Source organism: Dendropsophus ebraccatus, chromosome 11 (assembly GCF_027789765.1).
Source record: "Dendropsophus ebraccatus isolate aDenEbr1 chromosome 11, aDenEbr1.pat, whole genome shotgun sequence".
NCBI classification, from domain to species: domain Eukaryota; kingdom Metazoa; phylum Chordata; class Amphibia; order Anura; family Hylidae; genus Dendropsophus; species Dendropsophus ebraccatus.
Window position 1 is genome coordinate 60,901,546 of NC_091464.1, and position 19,820 is coordinate 60,921,365.

General features: G+C 41.7%; 1 protein-coding gene across 3 annotated transcripts in view; it reads left to right on the forward strand.

Moving 5' to 3' along the window:
* Nucleotides 1-19,820, forward strand: part of KCNJ6 (potassium inwardly rectifying channel subfamily J member 6) — a 157,839-nt gene that overhangs the window by 45,129 nt on the left and 92,890 nt on the right. Inside the window, exon 1 of one of the 3 annotated variants that reach the window (XM_069945304.1) lies at nucleotides 5,670-5,728. The exons of the other annotated variants lie outside the window; for them this stretch is intronic. The gene's annotated coding sequence lies outside the window, so the exon portion shown is untranslated. Of the gene's footprint in view, nucleotides 1-5,669; nucleotides 5,729-19,820 lie in introns of those variants that run through there. 3 annotated transcript variants of the gene reach the window in all.

The following is a 19,820-nucleotide window of genomic DNA, read 5'->3' on the forward strand; positions in this document are numbered from 1 at the left end:
AGTGTACTCAAAAGAGAGTGCTCGCTCATCTCTATTTATTATCAATATTTTTTTTTCCTAACCGTAAAACGAATACATGTATTCAGACTCTTGACATGGACTAATTGCATTCTTCTGCTGGCTATTTCCCTTGATCACTGAAGACTCGGACTCCAACCAATAAAAACTCTTCATATGTCTATAAGCCCTTTTAAGGGAATTGTCCAGCTCTAGGCTAGGTAATAAAGGGTTAAGAGGGGGGCACCTATTTAGGCTATTCATCTATATTCAGGAGGACAAATGCTGATTTCAATATTTCAAATTTTAATCGGTGTAATTCTTCATTTCACCTGTAGGAGCACTGTAAGGATAGTGATCTCCAGCTTATAGTTGCCAATGGTGAATCAATCACTGGATGCAAAGAGGCGTGGCTTATTTCTAGAACATATTTTCAGTATTTGGGTGGGAATTAAATGTTCCGATTTTGCTTTTTAGAAAGGATGGTTGCTACTAGATTCTATTATAGATTCAGCTGATCTATGATTAAGGGTCTTAACAGCTAGGCACCCCACAATCAACGGGACTGTTCCTTTAAAAAAAAAAAAAATTCCCAAAATTATAATGCAGTGTAACATGTCAGGCACCTTATGCTGGCATACATTATACTGTGTAAAAAGAGTAATGACAAAATATTCTTTTATAACAGTCTCTTAAACAAAACTTCATCCTGGCGCTGCTGCTATGATAATATTACATCTGAGAGTAGCCTAAAATAACCTGTAACCAATGAGACCACTGGAAGCTCATTATTATGGCGCACAGAGGACATCGGAGGACACAAAACATCTTTCCAGGCAGCGTTTTGTTCTTCCATAGACATCAATAGATCAGTAAATTAGATCATATGTCAGCATCCTGGAGTGTGTGTAATACACAACAAAAAGAAACTAACAAAAGATAAATCTGTGCAGCTGTCTCTCCTCCTCTGAGGCTCCCTCTGCCCTCACCGACCGCATCAGTCATGCTAAAAGACGACCGCCGCGTTAAAGGAGATCATTGCTGACATGTTTTATTAAATACTTGTACTTCTCCAATTCTATGTTGTGCTGTTCCTCTGTTATCCCTCCTGGAAGTATAGATAATGGAAAACTCATCATTACCCTTTCCCTTCCTTCCCTGGTTGGAAACGGTTACACAATGCTACATTGGTTGGACACTGTTAGGGGCACATCCAGTGTCAAATATACAACCATTTGTAAAAATATTCATACATTTCCAGGGGTAATAACAGAAATCATGTTCTAAAAAATTATCCTCTGTGCTTGTGTACATGAAGCATGGATATTGTATGAAATCTCAAGGTAGTCTTCAGGGATGGGGCATGAAACAGGGATTCTCTCATTGGTGTTCTTTGTCTCAATTTGTTAAGCACCGCCCCCTCGGACCCTGCAATATTTAATTATTCAAAGCAGTAACACAATAAGAACTAAATTCTGGGTCATTCTTTAGTCACTGGACCCCCTGGGCTCCTCTTCGTGTTGTCTTTGACCCATCATTATCTAGATTTCTTTCTTTTAAAAGTGGCAGCAGCACAGCCATCATTGATGGCATACTTGGTAAAGGAGAAGTCCGGCAAAATTTTTTATTAAAGTATTGTATTGCCCCCCAAAAGCTATACAAATCACCAATATACACTTATTAGGAGAAATGCTTATAAAGTGCTTTTTTCCTGCACTTACTACTGCATCAAGGCTTCACTTCCTGAATAAAATGGTGATGTCACGGCCCGACTCCCAGAGCTGTGGGGACTGTGGCTGCTGGAGAGAATGATGGCAGGGGGATGCTCAGTGTCCCTCCAGTGCCCTGTGTCCCTCAGTGTCCCCCTGCCATCATCCTCTCCAGTAGCCACAGCCCGCACAGCTCTGGGAGTCGGGTCGTGACATCACCATTTTATCCAGGAAGTGAAGCCTTGATGCAGTAGTAAGTGCAGGGAAAAAGCACTTTATAAGCATTTCCCGTAATAAGTGTATATTGTTGATTTGTATGACTTTTGGGGGGTAATACAATACTTTAATACAAATTTTCCCTGAACTTCTCCTTTAAGACAGATTGTCTCAAAAAGGGTCAAAGGGGTGTCTTATGGTACTTTTACACGGAGCGATAATTCACCCGATCGCACGATTAACGATTTTGAGTGAACAATGTTTTTTTTATAACGATCAGCGTTTAGACGGAATGATACATCGTACGGAAAATTCGCTATGCAATCGTTTTGCGATAATTTAAGCCTATCTCACACATAGGTGAAATCGCTGAAAGAATGTTTACACGGAACGATCTGCGAATTTTTTTGCGAACGATCAACGATGATTTGAGAACATGTTGAAAGATCAAAATTAACGATTTTTTGCTGGTCGTTTGATCGTTCGCTGCATTTACACGTACGATTATCGTTCGAATTCGACCGTTATCGTGCAAAAATGAACGATCAGTCGCCCCGTGTAAAAGTACCATAAGTCTGCATGAATAATAAAGCAATCAATTTATTGAGCCTTGTAAAGGTTTTCCAAATGGTGCTACGTCAGGCCATGTAAACAGGTGTGCTCACAGTTGCATAGTATATACACTGATTTGTTTTGGATCAGTGTGCCTGGCAGGAACATATTTTAGACTCCCCTTTGGCTGCTGTTGTGCAACCTATGGCTCTCCAGCTGTTGAAAAACGATAATAACACCCATTCAGCTGACAGAGAGCCATAGGTTGCACAACACTACATTAGACTTTGCAGTTTGATCATAGCTTTGTCCTTAGAGAACTACACATGGACATCCCCTTTAAGTAACATTAAACAATAACAAATCTGCTCTTTTCTGCCTGCAGAGAATGCTGTCTTTCATCTACCGTGCAGCAACCGCTGCAAACATTAAATTCCCATCAATCTTAGTGAGTCAATCACTCCTCCAGCAGGAACCATTAGGCTCCGTTACACCCTTGATGGCCCTTTTTAATGGATTTTGGCCATATTGCCCTATTAGATTTCATATAAAAAAAAGAAAAGAGCAGAGAAAACTAAAGTTAACACAGCAGAAGTAATTGCATCTCCATTTCCAGCTTGTAAATTTTATAGGGTGGATGGTGTAAGAGACATGTATCCTGGTTTAGATATTTGCTGCATGAATTCAGGAGTCAATGTGCAAATCCCTGAGTGTGCGAGGCTACGGTGACACTTACTGGATGATCTAAGGTCTTGGGAAGCCGCCTTGTCAGCCTTGTCAAGACGCATTAGAATTCTTTGTTCCTATGTCTCTCAAGCGTCTCCTGCAAGACAGTAATCCCTCTTTAAAGAGCCAGCGCAAATAAAAAAAAAAAAAAAAAAAAAAGGCTCAGTGCAGACAATGCGCCTGTTTTTGCCGTATTCGCTGTTAAAATATGGATGGAATTGGCAGAACAAAGTCTGTCGTCCCAAAGGGTTCCCTCTACGTACAACCAGTACTGTTACATTCTGTATTAACATTCAGTGGGAGGCGCAGAGGAGTCTTTTGATGTTCCAGGATTAGAAATATTTATGGCCTTGAAGGATAAGACCAGATAGGGCCGGATTGAGGGGTTTGCGACCAATGTGACTACATAGGGCTGATTACTGTGCAACTGTGAAGGGGGTGCTGGGAAAAAACATGGCTGTTCGCATGTTTATTGTCAGGAAAAATTACAAAAACAACTCTGGGGTTCATGTTAGATATTTTCATGATTTGCCTAAAATTGAAACCACAGCTGCCACATTAATGTCCACAGTAAAAGCAATACTGGAGATCCTGTGCTGCCATAGCATTGCCCAGCTGTGGACCATCATCCCAGGATCACAGTACCACAACAACGGTGTCCACCATGTAGCATGACACCCAAATGAAAAGGTAAAAGAAAAACTTTGGGGTCTGGGTTGATTCATCTTGGGGTCTGTTCTGGAGTATGAATTTATTTTGCCTATCTGGCCTGGCATTTGATTAAAGGGTCTTGCCTGGGATGTGAATTTAAGGGGTACTCTAGAGGAAAAATGTGTTTTCAAATCAATTGAAAGTTATACAAAATTGTAAATTACTTCTGATTAAAATTCTCCAGTCTTCTAGCTGCTGTGTGTTCTGCAGGAAGTGATGTATTCTTTCCAGTCTGACACGGTGCTCTCTGCTGACACCTCTGTCCATGTCAGGAAATGTCCAGAGCAGGAAAGGTTTTCTAAAGGGATTTGCTACTGCTCAGGACAGTTCCTGAGATGGACAGAGGTGGCAGCACTATGTCAAACTGGAAAGAAAACTAATCATCTCATTTTCTAGTTTCATTCTGATTTCATCAGACATGTCTAAAGTTATTAATCAGAGTGGGTCTAACTGCTGAGACCCACTCTAATCAGATGATATAGCCGGGGATGGATGGCGTTATCCTCTCCCTGGCCAGCCCTGCATTCTATCAATAATTTCTCATAGACTTCTTATAGCTACTACGATCTCTCCACTGCTATATCTTCTGATCAAGGCAGGTTCCACTCTGATCAATAACTTTTGACATGACTAATGACATGTCAAAAGTTAGTTTTATTGAGAGGTACGCTTTAAATAAAATATTATATACCCCGCCCCCACTGGTTCTATAACATAACTATTAACATTAGAGATGAGCGAACCGGGTTCGGGTTCGAGTCGATCCAAACCCGATCGTTCGGTATTTGATTAGCGGTGGCTGCAGAACTTGAATAAAGCTCTAAGGTTGTCTGGAAAACATGGATACAGCCAAAGATTATATCCATGTTTTCCACATAGCCTTAGGGCTTTATCCAACTTCAGCAGCCACCGCTAATCAAATGCCAATCAAAAATGTATGTAAATTTGTAAAACAATAAAATAAAATAAAATGCAATCCCTTTAAAATTCCTTTAAATGTAAACTATCATTAAATTATTAATGGCTTATTATTATCAATGAATAATAATTAGTACTGTTATTTTATTGAATAATTATTATATTATAACTATTACAATTATTACTATGTGTTATATTAATAACTGAGAATTATAATTACAATTATTACTTTATGAATATTTCTTGAATAATTAATTATTATACATAATATAATTAAAAGTAAAATAAATCAACCTAAACCCCTGATTTGAACAGCAGGGTTTTTTCTGACGCGAGTGTTTGTTAGGATGTGTGTCCTCTGTTAGTCATATCATTCCATGTACTCCTTATGCATGTATACAGTCCTGGGCCTCTGGTTATTCATCAATGTCTCTTCAAGATTCCACTTAAATATATAACAAGACAAGGCAACAAGTAAATGGAGATAAATATTTACAGGTAAAGTATAACTGACTGACGGCCCAGAACGCAAACACTGCTGGCCAGCGGTCCGTAAAACGTGCAGAATAGGCCCTAACAGACTTGTTTACCGACTATAATTAGACCACCTGTCTCCACGTCTCCAGCCTGTCTGCACAGCGATATAGAGGAGCAGCCGATAGTTGCTGAATAGACAGATCTATGACATTATGCAATGTTACATATACAGAAGGCAGAAACGGCACAGAGATATATGAGTGATGCCGCGCCTGCTGAGTGATTCCTTTCATTCTTCAATCTTCCTTCCCTATCTAAATGACAGGCGGGACCTCATGTATTCAACAATAGAAGATGCTGATTCTTGAGATCCGACTAATAAGGAATCCTCAACAAAACCTCTCTTCAAGACTATATCCATGGTAAATTTCAAGTCATAGAGGAACCTTAATCTGAGGGGGGCTGGTTCTTATTTTGAATGATAGTATGCAGTTTTAAAAAAAATAGTAAAGAAATGTCCCATGGGGGGGGGAAATTAGGTTAGCCAACTATCTTTCTAGTCTTTAAGTAACTACCATGTCCAAGAGCCTAAAGGGGTACTCAAGAGGAAAAAAAGACAAATCTCAAGTCTTCCGGTACTTATCAACTGCTGTATGTCCTACAGAAAGTGATGTATTATTTCCAGTCTGACACAGTGCTCTCTGCTACCACCTCTGTCCATGTCAGGAACTGTCCAGAGCAGGAGAGGTTTTTTTATGGGGAGTTTCTAATACTGGCAGAAGAGAGCACTGGGTCAGACTGGAAAGAATACACCACTTCCTGCAGGACATACAGCAGCTGATAATTACTGGAAGATTTGAATTTATAAATAGAAGCATATTACAAATCTGTATAACTTTCTGACATCAGTTTATTTATAAAATGTTGATTAAAATGATGCTTTTCTTAACACAAACAGGCATAAAGAGCAGGTGATTTCTAATAATCAATGAGCAAATGTTGTTTCACGTATATAACGCTTCTTCTGGCTCACTGATACATGGAAACTTATGAGCAATGGGTCATAGAAAAAAAAGCTAGTTAGTTCACAAGGAAGAAACCTGCCTACCTGCAAGTAGAAGTCCACTATTGTATGGGTAGAGCTGTAGTACCAGGCATAGCCTCCCAAGCCAAGTGTCCTTTATTGTGCCTATTGGCAAAGAACCCACAATCAGTCATTGATAGCCTATCTTAAAGAATAGCTTTCAGGCCAGGGAACAAGTGGTGAAATTGGGAAATTCTTAGAATTTGTTGGATGACTGTTTCCCCCATTGGGGCCAAGTTGCAGTAAGATTGTGGGTAACCAGAATTCATTGTGGAGCCCTAACCTAGGGTAGTTTCAGGGTGGAGTTTTCATTAAAGAGGTTATCCAAGAATAGAAAGCCCACAGCTACTTTCTTCCAAAAACAGCGCCATCCCTGTTGTATGTGGTATTACAATTCACCTATTTTTTTCTTCAATACTGATTTAGTGCCAACTAGATCACATACACATTTAGTGCTCTAGGATACTGCCAATATCCACTTTCATGGCATGTAACAACTTATGTTATATAATGCATCCAAGCTATACTTTATAACAATTTACCTCCATTCACTTTATTAGAACTCAGATTCAAAACCCAAACTGAGGACAGGGGTGGTGCTGTTTCTGGAAGAAAGCAGCCATGTTTACCTAAGCCTGCAAAACTCCTTTAAAGGGGTACCGCAGCGAAACTCACTTTGAACGGAGCTCAGCCACTAGAAGTCTGATGTCATAGCACAGCTGCGTTCCAGCGCTGCCGTTCTGGTACAGAATGGCACAGAGAGTATGGCACAGCTCTATGTCTGAAGAGGAGGGCGGCACAGCCTGAAGCAAGAGAAGCCCACTGCAGCTGACATCACAGTACAGAATGGCGGCGCTGGAATGCAGCCGTGCCATGACATCAGACTTCTGGGGGCTGAGCTTTATTTTCAAAGTAAGCTTCGCCGGAGTACTCCTTTAAGATACGTAGGACTTCTCCATGGTATTCGGAACAGGCCGAGCAGAGTGTCAGACATACAAAGAGAATGCAGAATTCCTTCATGAATTTTATGACACAGAATCGGATGGCACAAGGCCAAACTCCAAGTAATATATTCTCTATCGGTTTCAACATTTCAGTCCGTGCTTAATAGGTGAGCGGTGAGGCCGGGAGACGACCTAACAAGATGTAGTCTTAAATTAATAGCCACTCTATAAAGTGCAGATAAAAGCTCCAATGTGTAACATAATAAAACATGTGTTAATAGATTCACCGTCGCCATAGCTGTAAGATCTGAAGACTCTGCAACGTGTCTACACTAGAGACTGTACTGACTATGCTCTGCTGCTCCATTCTATATAGACCTCTTCAACAATCTTCCTCCAGTACAACGATCTAAGGAAGACTTATATGTGTTGTCTTCCCAAACATTTAGCATGTGAGTATTATCCATGTCCTATCGTGCTAGATGCATCCCAACACACACCCATTCAAGGGGTAGGTACAGATATAGTGCAGAGTCCAGCATAACAGGTTGCAGCTTTTACTGAACTTTTCTTAAAGATACAGTACAACAAGAATACAGTTTGTTTTGCAAGTAAGGGCCAATAATAATAATATTAATCACAGCTGTAGACAGGTATACTTGGAATCACTTGAAATTGTTAAATGGGAACTATCAGCAAGTTAGACAAATCTAACTTGCTGAAAGCCCCCTATAGCACACATACCTTCCCCCTCAGCGTCCCCGGCACCATAAGTGGCTATCAGCAGATTAGATTTGTCTAACCTGCTTATAGTGCCCCTTTAAATCACTGTAAGATCACTGTTGTAAGCAGCTACACTGAAGGATGAGGTAAGTAGTTGTAAAGATAGATTTGAGAGTAAGTTGAAGACTTGAGACACAGTGGATATCAGTACTCAGCTGGAAGGGGCTCTCTTCACTTTGGTTCAGTGGCATTAGCATTGAGAGAAGCATGACCTGTAACCACAGCTATGACAATCTGCCTTTTGCTGGTCAAGGGCACCGAGTGACACAACCCAGGAACACAGGCCACACTGAAGGGTAAGGTAGTCGTCAAAGCAAACCCTATGAACCTAGTGCAATGCAGAAGAGTAAGTCAGCTTTAGTTGCAGGGCTTTTGAATTGAATTGCATTGCAGGGCTTTTGAAGAGAGAGTTGAGCAGCCACTCAGCGTGGATAAGTCTTCATCCCCACCAAGAGTAGCTGCACCACAGGTTCACTAGCCCAACATGGCTAGGGGGTGAGAGTGCTTGAAGTAGAGGACTCTGGTAAAGTTAGGATGTGCATGCACCCTCTGATGCAGTGGAGTGCCCAGCATGAGCCCAGCTGGCCAGACCCTGAAGAATCAACAGGGAACACTCTTTCTGGCTCTGACAAAAACTGTAACTCACTAGAAACTAACTGCATATAGCCTGCTTCACCGATATATATATATATGCCTCAGGGAGTCTTTCTATAGCCGGAGAGGACATGGGAGAAAGTGAAACTGACCTATGATAGGCTTTCTATAGAGAAGATCGCTTTTTGGGAAGTACCCTCAATAGGGATTGGTTAGCTAGCCAACTCTCAGCTGGTGGCAAACAGGAAAAAAACATGAGTTAGGACATGTACATAGTTAACCTTTAACTTCTAGACCCTCAGCTGTTCTATGCAGTTGCAAAAAAAAAATACAGTGAGACACCTATTGGTGTGAGTGCAGAAGACACCTAAATATCCACAGGGATATGAATTCTGAAACATTACACTGTGTCCTGGGACACACCACTATGTACATTTCCCCTGAACTGTAACATTAAGATAAGTATTATGTGTGTACTATGATATTTGTAACTGTACAGACCTAGGTAGGATGCCAGTCCCTCATCATACAGACCAAGGTGGGATGCCAGGGCTTAACTGTACAGACTAAGGTGGGATGCCGAGGCCTAATTTTTGAGACCAAGGTGGGATGCTGTAGCCTCACCAGACAGACCAAGGTGGGATGCTAAGGTCTCACCAGACAGACCAAGGTGGGATGCTGTAGCCTCACCAGACAGACCAAGGTGGGATGCTGTAGCCTCACCAGACAGACCAAGGTGGGATGCTAAGGTCTCACCAGACAGACCAAGGTGGGATGCTGTAGCCTCACCAGACAGACCAAGGTGGGATGCTGTAGCCTCACCAGACAGACCAAGGTGGGATGCTGTAGCCTCACCAGACAGACCAAGGTGGGATGCTGTAGCCTCACCAGACAGACCAAGGTGGGATGCTGTAGCCTCACCAGACAGACCAAGGTGGGATGCCGTAGCCTCACCAGACAGACCAAGGTGGGATGCTAAGGTCTCACCAGACAGACCAAGGTGGGATGCTGTAGCCTCACCAGACAGACCAAGGTGGGATGCTGTAGCCTCACCAGACAGACCAAGGTGGGATGCCGTAGCCTCACCAGACAGACCAAGGTGGGATGCCGTAGCCTCACCAGACAGACCAAGGTGGGATGCTAAGGTCTCACCAGACAGACCAAGGTGGGATGCTAAGGTCTCACCAGACAGACCAAGGTGGGATGCTAAGGTCTCACCAGACAGACCAAAGTGGGATGCAGGATTCTCTCCATTTATAGTATTGCTTAGTCTACACTTCATGTGTAACATTAAAACAAGTACTAAGTGAGTCAGTGTTGTTGTGGCTGTTTCAGTCAGGGAATACTTCCTCCCCAACATTACTGCCCCAGTGAAACTTCCCTGCCCAAGCTTTCTTTACATAGAGGTTTTTTATGGTATTCAGACCCTGTAACGCATGACTGTAGGATCAGACTATACATGAGGTTTGTTTCTGGTCTGTCACCTTGTAAACGCAAACGTAAATAAAACGTAATAATAGAAAATGGTCAGCACTTCCACTCTAAGTACGGCACACATGGATAAACACTGATGAAAATACTGATTAGAGTCCTAGCACTCACAGCCTGTGTTACAGTTTATTGGTCACTTACAGCAGCATGATACAAGTATACAGGAAGCTTTTTGGCAGAGAAATGGCTGAAAAAGGCAGTGCCGAAACGCGTCCTGTATTATGCTACTGTAAGTGACCAATACACTACAACACAAGCTTACGCGAGTGCCAGGACTCTTTTTTACTTTATTGCAATAGGAAATTTCTAACTTAGAGGCATCATGTTTTATTCCAGAATCACCAGAGTCATGTATAATATTGGATGCAATAGTATATGTATCCTTTATAATGAACTGCATATAACTGAATTGTTGTTGGACCCTTCAGAACGCGAGCCCCTGGGGCACTGCCAATGTCCTGTAATATATACTGTATACAATATGAGACTCACTGAAATATGGTTTGATGCACAGAACAGGAGACGGATATTGTGAATACATGAAATAATAATATTGTCTTCATACGTATGCATGTAATGTATGTAACGTATAGACGTGTTCTGATGCATTGTAGCCATTCAGGGGTTGCACTGTGGTTCATCATTTGCTGGTAATGAGATGCTGAAACTTTTATCTTCCTCTTGGATTTATTGGACCTCAGGATGTACGAGTCCCCTGTGATTTAATCCTGAGAGATGAGCTGAGAGACGCTGCGGCTGCTGCATCATTCTCTATAGTTTATTGCTCTGGCAGCCTGAGATGTGTCGCTCATCGCTCCGCTGGTTATTTCGTCATTGCTCACACCGAGCAGATTCTACAAACCTGTATCGATTCTTCATGTTCTCAGGAAAAAAGTAAACTTTATAACTATACATCAATGTATAATTGTACATCAAGAAGTCTATACTGGTGAAACACAAGCCGTCAGGGTGGTTCACAGTCCCAGTCACTTCTCCCAACCGACCTTGATTGATAGGACTGGCCTGTTGAAACTGAATATTGTCTACACTGCATACAATTGTATCACTTCTAAGCTGAAAGGACTAGCTATGTACAATGTATCAGTCTTGAGTCCAGGTTGTAATGCTCACAGAGCATTGTCTAGACTGGATAAAATTGTATCACTTCTCAGCTGAGAGCAGGACTAGCTACATACAATGTATCAGTCTGGGGTCCAGGCTGTAGAGCTCACAGAGCATTGTCTACACTGCATACAATTGTATCACTTCTTAGGTGAGAGCAGGACTAGCTATGTACTATGTATCAGTATGGGGTCCAGGCTGTAGAGCTCACAGAGCATTGTCTACACTGGATACAGTTGTATAATTTCTCAGCTGAGAGCAGGACTAGCTATGTACAATGTATCAGTCTGGAGTCCAGGCTGTAGAGCTCACAGAGCATTGTCTACACTGCATACAATTGTATCACTTCTTAGGTGAGAGCAGGACTAGCTATGTACAATGTATCAGTATGGGGTCCAGGCTGTAGAGCTCACAGAGCATTGTCTAGACTGGATACAATTGTATCATTTCTCAGCTGAGAGCAGGACTAGCTATGTACAATAGATCAGTATGGGGTCCAGGCTGTAGAGCTCACAGAGCATTGTCTAGACTGCATACAATTGTATCATTTCTCAGCTGACAGCAGGACTAATGGTGCGTTTACACAGGCAGATTTATCTGACCAATTTTGGAAGCCAAAATCAGGAATGGACTTGATAAGACACGGAATCTCAGTCTTTCCTTTATGACCTGCACCCTGTTTATAGTCTGTTCCTGGCTTTGGCTTCAGAAATCTGTCAGATAAATCTCTCTGTGTAAACGCACCATTAGTTTGCAGTGTTCTCATTCACTAACAACAGAACTAATACCTACCAGTAGTAAATAGTGAAAAATTAAAGCATAAAGGATATAAGAACACATCATGTATACTGAGAATACTCTGGAAACTGTGATGTTTATTAAAAATCATATACTAGTCATGTAACATTTAATAATAGGGAATCACCCTTGAAGCGATTTCTTAAATATTCATCACAATGTTATAAACAATAACAAGCAGTCTCCATACAATTAATGTCTTCTACAGGATCGGCCGGGCCGTCTAATTTTCTTCTATGTTTTAGAAACATTACAACTGAGAATTAAATTGGTTCCCATAGAAACGGGATGTGGTGGGATATTACAGACGGATCTAAATTCCACAATTATCTAGAACTTTAGTGCGGAGCTGTAGTAAGCCAAGTGCAAAATTTCTTCATCTATGCAAAAAAAAAAAAAGGATGGTTAAATGACATTTGTCATGATACTTTCTGCTAATGTCCCCGCCTGGCAGATTAGACGCGATTCGTTACTTGAGGAGAACGTGTTGAGAGGCCCGTTACCATGGTGATCTGTTCTTCTTTTCTGGTATTCCCTGTAGAAAGTGTAGGAATCCCCCCAGCCAATCCCCCACCTTCAGCGCTCGGGCTGCAGAGCTATACATAGAACACCATGTTAGAAAAATAAAACAACAAAAACCCTTCGGGGAGGATGGAGGTAGCGAGACGGCAAAGGGGGTTTCTGACATTTTAATTCCAGCTATCTAATGCTTTGAAGGTCTTCCTTATAAAGAATGCAAAGGGAAAAAAAGAGCAAAAATAAAATGAAAAAAAAAATTAAAAAAATTATGTAGAGAAAATAGAAAAGAAAGAGGAGAATGCTCTTCATTATATGCAGTGTGATGTACTTGCGTTAGGTGACCTCTGTCTTGATGAGGTTAAGCGTTCGGCTGCATCGCTCTGTATTCTTCTCTACAAGTTCTTTCTGTGCAGTTTTGTTCCCGAGGGATTGCGGCTAATCTGAAATGGTCAGGTAGATTTAGAAAGGATGAAAGAAAGATAATGGAGATAGGTATAATTGAAATCCAACACTATAGACAGCTGTATTGTTTGTTATCCACTTAAAGCAGACTTGTTGCCTGCATCCATCGACCCTGTGAACAAGAATATAAACTAAGCATCCTCTTTATCAGTGTGCCCCCTTTATTGCCCCCTATATACCTACTATAATACTGCCCATTATGTACAATATAACTACTAGAATACTGTTCTTATACAGTGGGGAAAAAAAAAGTATTTAGTCAGTTACCAATAGTGCAAGTTCTCCCACTTAAAAAGATGAGAGGCGTCTGTAATTTACATCATATGTAGACCTCAACTATGAGAGACAAAATGAGGAAACAAATCCCGAAAATCACATTATCTGATTTTGAAAGAATTTATTTGCAAATTATGGGGGGAAATAAGTATTTGGTCACCTACAAACAATCAAGATTTCGGGCTCTCACAGACCTGTAACTTCTTCTTTAAGAGTCTCCTCTTTCCTCCACTCATTACCTGTAGTAATGGCACCTGTCTAAACTTGTTATCAGTATAAAAAGACACCTGTGCACACCCTCAAACAGTCAGACTCCAAACTCCACTATGGTGAAGACCAAAGAGCTGTCAAAGGACACCAGAAACAAAATTGTAGCCCTGCACCAGGCTGGGAAGACTGAATCTGCAATAGGCAACCAGCTTGGAGTGAAGAAATCAACTGTGGGAGCAATAATTAGAAAATGGAAGACATACAAGACCACTGATAATCTCCCTCGATCTGGGGCTCCACGCAAAATCTCACCATGTGGGGTCAAAATGATCACAAGAACGGTAAGCAAAAATCCCAGAACCACGCGGGGGGATCTAGTGAATTAACTGCAGAGAGCTGGAACCAATGTAACAAAGCCTACCATCAGTAACACACTACGCCGCCAGGGACTCAGATTCTGCAGTGCCAGACGTGTCCCACTGTTTAAGCCAGTACATGTCCGGGCCCGTCTGAAGTTTGCTAGAGAGCATTTGGATGATCCAGAAGAGTATTGGGAGAATGTCCTATGGTCTGATGAAACCAAAGTGGAACTGTTTGGTAGAAACACAACTTGTCGTGTTTGGAGGAAAAAGAATACTGAGTTGCATCCATCAAACACCCTACCTACTGTAAAGCATGGGGGTGGAAACATCATGCTTTGGGGCTGTTTCTCTGCAAAAAATTAATGAGGCCATGTATCGTGAAATTTTGAGTGCAAACCTCCTTCCATCAGCAAGGGCATTGAAGATGAAATGTGGCTGGGTCTTTCAACATGACAATGATCCAAAGCGCACCACCAGGGCAACGAAGGAGCGGCTTCATAAGAAGCATTTCAAGGTCCTGGAGTGGCCTAGCCAGTCTCCAGATCTCAACCCTATAGAAAACCTTTGGAGGGAGTTGAAAGTCCGTGTTGCCAAGCGACAGCCCCAAAACATCACTGCTCTAGAGGAGATCTGCATGGAGGAATGGGCCAACACACCAACAACAGTGTGTGCCAACCTTGTGAAAACTTACAGAAAACGTTTGACTTCTGTCATTGCCAACAAAGGATATATAACAAAGTATTGAGATGAAATTTTGTTACTGACCAAATACTTATTTTCCACCATAATTTGCAAAAAAATTCTTACAAAATCAGACAATGTGATTTTCTGGATTTGTTTTCTCATTTTGTCTCCCATAGTTGAGGTCTACATATGGTGTCAATTACAGACGCCTCTCTCATCTTTTTAAGTGGTGGAACTTGCACTATTGGTGACTGACTAAATACTTTTTTTCCCCACTGTATACAAGACTATACCTACTATAATATTGCTCCTATAAACAAGAATATAACTACTATAATTCTGCTCCTATATACAAGAATATAACTACTATAATACTGCCTCTATATACAAGAATATAAATACTATAATACTGCTCTTATATACAAGACTATACCTACTATAATATTGCTCCTATATCCAAGAATATAACTACTATAATACTGCTCCCATATACAAGAATATAACTACTATAATACGGACATGGAGAGGAAGGAGCCACTACACCTCACACCTATGGCTGACACTAATGCCTCTCGGTTACATTTAAAAACCAACACCAGAATTTTGGTATATAATTTGATCAAACCATGTTGCCTCATGTACCACGTGCGGGTCTCCTGGCCCACATGAGTAGCGAGCACCAACCCTGCAAAGCATGCACAAGCAGGGAAGGGAGGCCATAGAATGGCCCTGCAACCACACTGTCACAGGACAAAACCCCAAGGGCCACCCCCAAAACCAGCAGGCGCCACCAGCGGAGAAAGCGGCCACCAAGCAACACAAGTGTGAACACGGTCTATACAAGAATATAAGTACTATAGTAATGCTCCTATATACAAGAATATAAGTACTATAATACTGCCTCCTATATACAAGAATATAACTACTATAATGCTGCCTCCTATATACAAGAATATATCTACTATAATACTGCCTCCTATATACAAGAATATAAGTACTATAATACTGCTCCTATATACAAGAATATAACTACTATAATACTGCCCCCTATATACATGAATATAACTACAATAATACTGCTCCTATATACAAGAATATAACTACTATAATACTGCTCCTATATACAAGAATATAACTACTATAATACTGCTCCTATGTACAAAACAATAACTACTATGATGGGTGGTTAGCTAGATAGGTAGATAAATGTGAAGAAAAAAAATCCTCTTCCGTATCGATCATTTACTAAATTCTCAGATTTACATAGTGAGAAGGCTGTTTTATTGAAGAATTCTTCTTTTTTCACCTTGCTTAAACCTTGTTACATAACAGCCTCTTATTGATTTAAGCTTCACAGAGTCTTTTTTAAGATGCATATTACTATGCTGGGACTGAGCCTTGAGAAGTTCAGACCTAATCACTGTGCTCCGCTCCCCACAACATGGTGGGTGTGTAACAAGCAGATTAATGAGCAGTAGAAAAACAAGGCTTCAACAGGCAGACGTGGGATCTACTGCTGGAACCCATAATAATATTATATCTGATGATCATCATTATACGGAAGGGTTATAATTCAGTGGTGGAGTAGGCTGAAGCACCCATCATCAAGGCCCTGCCTCATAATTATAGGGGTTCTGCAGAGTAGAAAACCCATTGTCATAATTATGAGTTAATAGAGGAGGGTCCTCTGCTCAGGATTCTCATCTCTTGGCGTGGATGTCTTGATGTGTACCGTATAATACTTTATTTGCCCGTGGTGGCACTGCAGGGAAAGTAAGCATCCATTAGGAGCACTGCCTGCCCCCATAGCGCCAATCCTCCCCAGGGGGGTGGGCCGGATCGACACTATGGGGTGCTCCTAACCGGTGCCCCAGTGCTCCAAACGTCTCACCAGACTGTGGAGCACATGACTTACTGTACCGGAATGGCGCAGAGGAGGAAGGTAAGACACAGACCTTCCTCCTTGGCGTCTTCTGTGCAATAGGGACATAGCAAGATAGATTTGTCTAACCTGCTGATAGTTCCCCTCTAAAAGATGTTTCTCGGAAATGGCAATTGTCCAAAGTGGAAAACCTCTTTAGGATTAGTATACAAGAAAGCATCTCGAAGACTTTGAAACATTTCTCTGGGTCAATCATGAGAAGCTATAAAAAATGCTACTTCACCTTACTTACATGACTAGTAGTGGTTGAAGACATAATTGTTTCATGTACCTCTATGGTTGTTTGATAGGATCTAGAAGATTTAGAAGTCTCAAAAAAGAAACCTTTAACACCTGCTCCATCCACTCTGGGCACCAATCCATTTAGAAACCCTTCTTTAAAAATCCTATGCTTCGTTTACTTTTAGAAGGCCCAGGATCTGATACAGTAAAGGACCTCTAAGGTCCAGCTGTTCACCAATATGGAGGTAAAGATCCTAGAAGGTAGTCCACACTTTCAGAGGAACATCCACCCTATTCTTACACAATACATGGTAGTGTCCCAATGTGAACAAAATAAAAATATTTTGTTCCTTGGGCTTGCCACTACATATTCCTAGGGCTACATACTCTGTTCGCAAAAACACGTCCGTGCACGGACTGCATTCTGCGAAGTGGTCCCCGGTACTCCCAGCATCATGACTAATTATGATGTCAGGAGCTCCGATACCATCTGAAATGATCCGTTTATTGCTGAGGGCTCCCTCAGATGGATAGGTGTTGCCAAAATTAGTGACACCACTAACTGAAAGACTTATGTCAGTCTTTTTATACTAAAATAACAGTAGAACTCTTTAAAAAAAAAAAAAAAAAAAGTTAATAGTTATGTCTGAATACGTCAGGGGAAAGACAATGACTTCCAGATTCAAGGAGCCGAGGGAGATGTCTATATCCTGCATGCACACGTGGCTCTGCTCTACACAGGCCATTTACCAGGTCTTGATTGGAGCCACTTCAGGTTTAATAACCAACATAAACTGAGATGGTAGAAGATGCTAAGGCACTACGAATCCCCACAGGGAGAAAAAAATGGCCTTCACTTTGCACTTGGAGAAGATAAGGCTACAACATTAATGGGATTTACAGCTTGAGTGTTGAGATTGATCTCCTAGGTGCATATTACTTTACATTTTACGAAGCTCTTTACATCTTATACATCTCTGTAACTGGGATGGTGGGAAGACCCAGGATCCACTATCATTGTTAGATCTCCAGAGAACGCTCTGCTGAGAAGTCCAATGTCTTCTTCCCCTCAACACATTTGCAGTGAGGAGGAGTTATATGGAACCCTTGGCTGTCCATTCGTCATACCACCATTCTCCACAGGTGTTGCCACTATGAGTGAGGACATATACCCACATACATTTTCTATTAACTCTCCCTCCCACATCTAAACCTCAGGACCCTTTTTGAACCTCTATCAAAGTCACTTATAGTAGCGACATCATTTGGACATGGCCTTTGACCATTAATGACTCCCTTAGTGTTTCATTGTGTAGCACTGTGTCCTCCACATCAGTCTCTGCCATGCTTTGTTTCCTCCTGTACCACCTGTAACCCCTCTTTTCCATTCAAAAGCCTTTTTATCTCATCAACCAGTCATACAGCCTACACCTCCTCCACACTCTCAGCTATCACTTGGCCATGGTGAGAATCGTCCCTTGCCCAGAGCTTGCTACCTCCACTCAGCATGGTCAGCTTGGCGCACCCATGCTGGAAGAAGATTCCTTCTCATGCCCTCATGCCCTATCTTTTAACAATCCATGAAGACCTCGTGTCACTAGTGCAAACTAATTTTAAACAGAGAGGTGGGCACCACTAATGATAAATGGTAATCTAAAGGGTGCTGCCTACTACCCTAGGAAAAATACATGCATGTGCAGAAGAAAAAGAGGGAACCCTAGGGTATACAGATGAGGCACACACCTAAAATATTGTACAAAAATAACTTTATTAAACCGGCTACAAACAAGTTAAAAACATCTAAAATCCAAGCAACGGCATCCTCCTAGGATACAGAAGGATGCTCACTGTTACACCACTATGCTCAATAGGCTATACAGGGACTAGAGCAATGCCTCCCACAATATGTTCAATACACAAAGTAAGAATAATACATAATGGCATACAATACCACCTGAGTATGAGTAGTCCCAGTGTAACAGAGAACCAGATACCCCACGCGTATCGCCGCTACCCAGCGGCTTCGTCACAGCAAGGGCTGCACGGAGATAGTTAGCAATGTCTGTTCAGTCCTTGCTTTAAAAGTGTAATAAGGCATATACCTAACCTTTCCAGCGCTTCCCAGTGTCTTCCTGTCTTCTTCACAGCCTACAATGGAACTTCAGAGCCAGTCTCTGAAGCAACAGCTGCTCAGCCAATCACTGGCCACGTCGGTCCCATCCTGCCCAATGATTGGTTGAGTGACTTGTCACTTCAGAGACCGGCTCTGAAGTTCCACTGTAGACTGCGGGGACCACGGAGATGATAGGAAGACACTGGGAAGCAGGGAGAGGTGATGAATGAACTTTATTATTTTCTTTACACTGTCATCAGTTGTCGGCCGCACATTGCTATTACACGCGGTGATTTCAGGTCAGGGCGTAAAGATGCGATTAGCCGATGACGGTTATCAGCTGATCAATTTCTTTCTTATACAAAGCAATGATCTGCGGAATCAGCCTGATTCGGCAGACCATCGCTCTCAGTAATAGGGCGCTTAGAAAAATAGATAGTCAATCTGGAATGAGTGAGTGGGTGTTCCTCATCCCCAGGATGGTGAAGGTACAGGGCAGATTCCCTTTTACTGTTTGTATATTTAGACCCTGTAGATAGATAGATAATTTTTGTGTATTTACTGTATACATACATCTAACATGTAATAGATTTCATCACAAAAGGATAAAAAGCTGGAAAAAACATAAAATTATAGGGGACCTTTAGTAAGGGCTTTTCCCGCTTTTCACCTGCTGCCATGGCATTATACTCTGAAACTGTAACGCAATCTGAATCCTACAGCGTGTCAGTCACAGGGGAGCCCTCTGATGCTCCTCAATGTATTAATTGTGGCTCGTGCAAGGTCACTGTAAACCGCTTGTACAGCATAAATACGGTAATAATCATTTTTTCCTGTCTTAAGCCGTGTAACACATCAAGTGGAGGCCGCGCTCTACAACAAAAGAGCCATTCACACTCCAGCCTGCT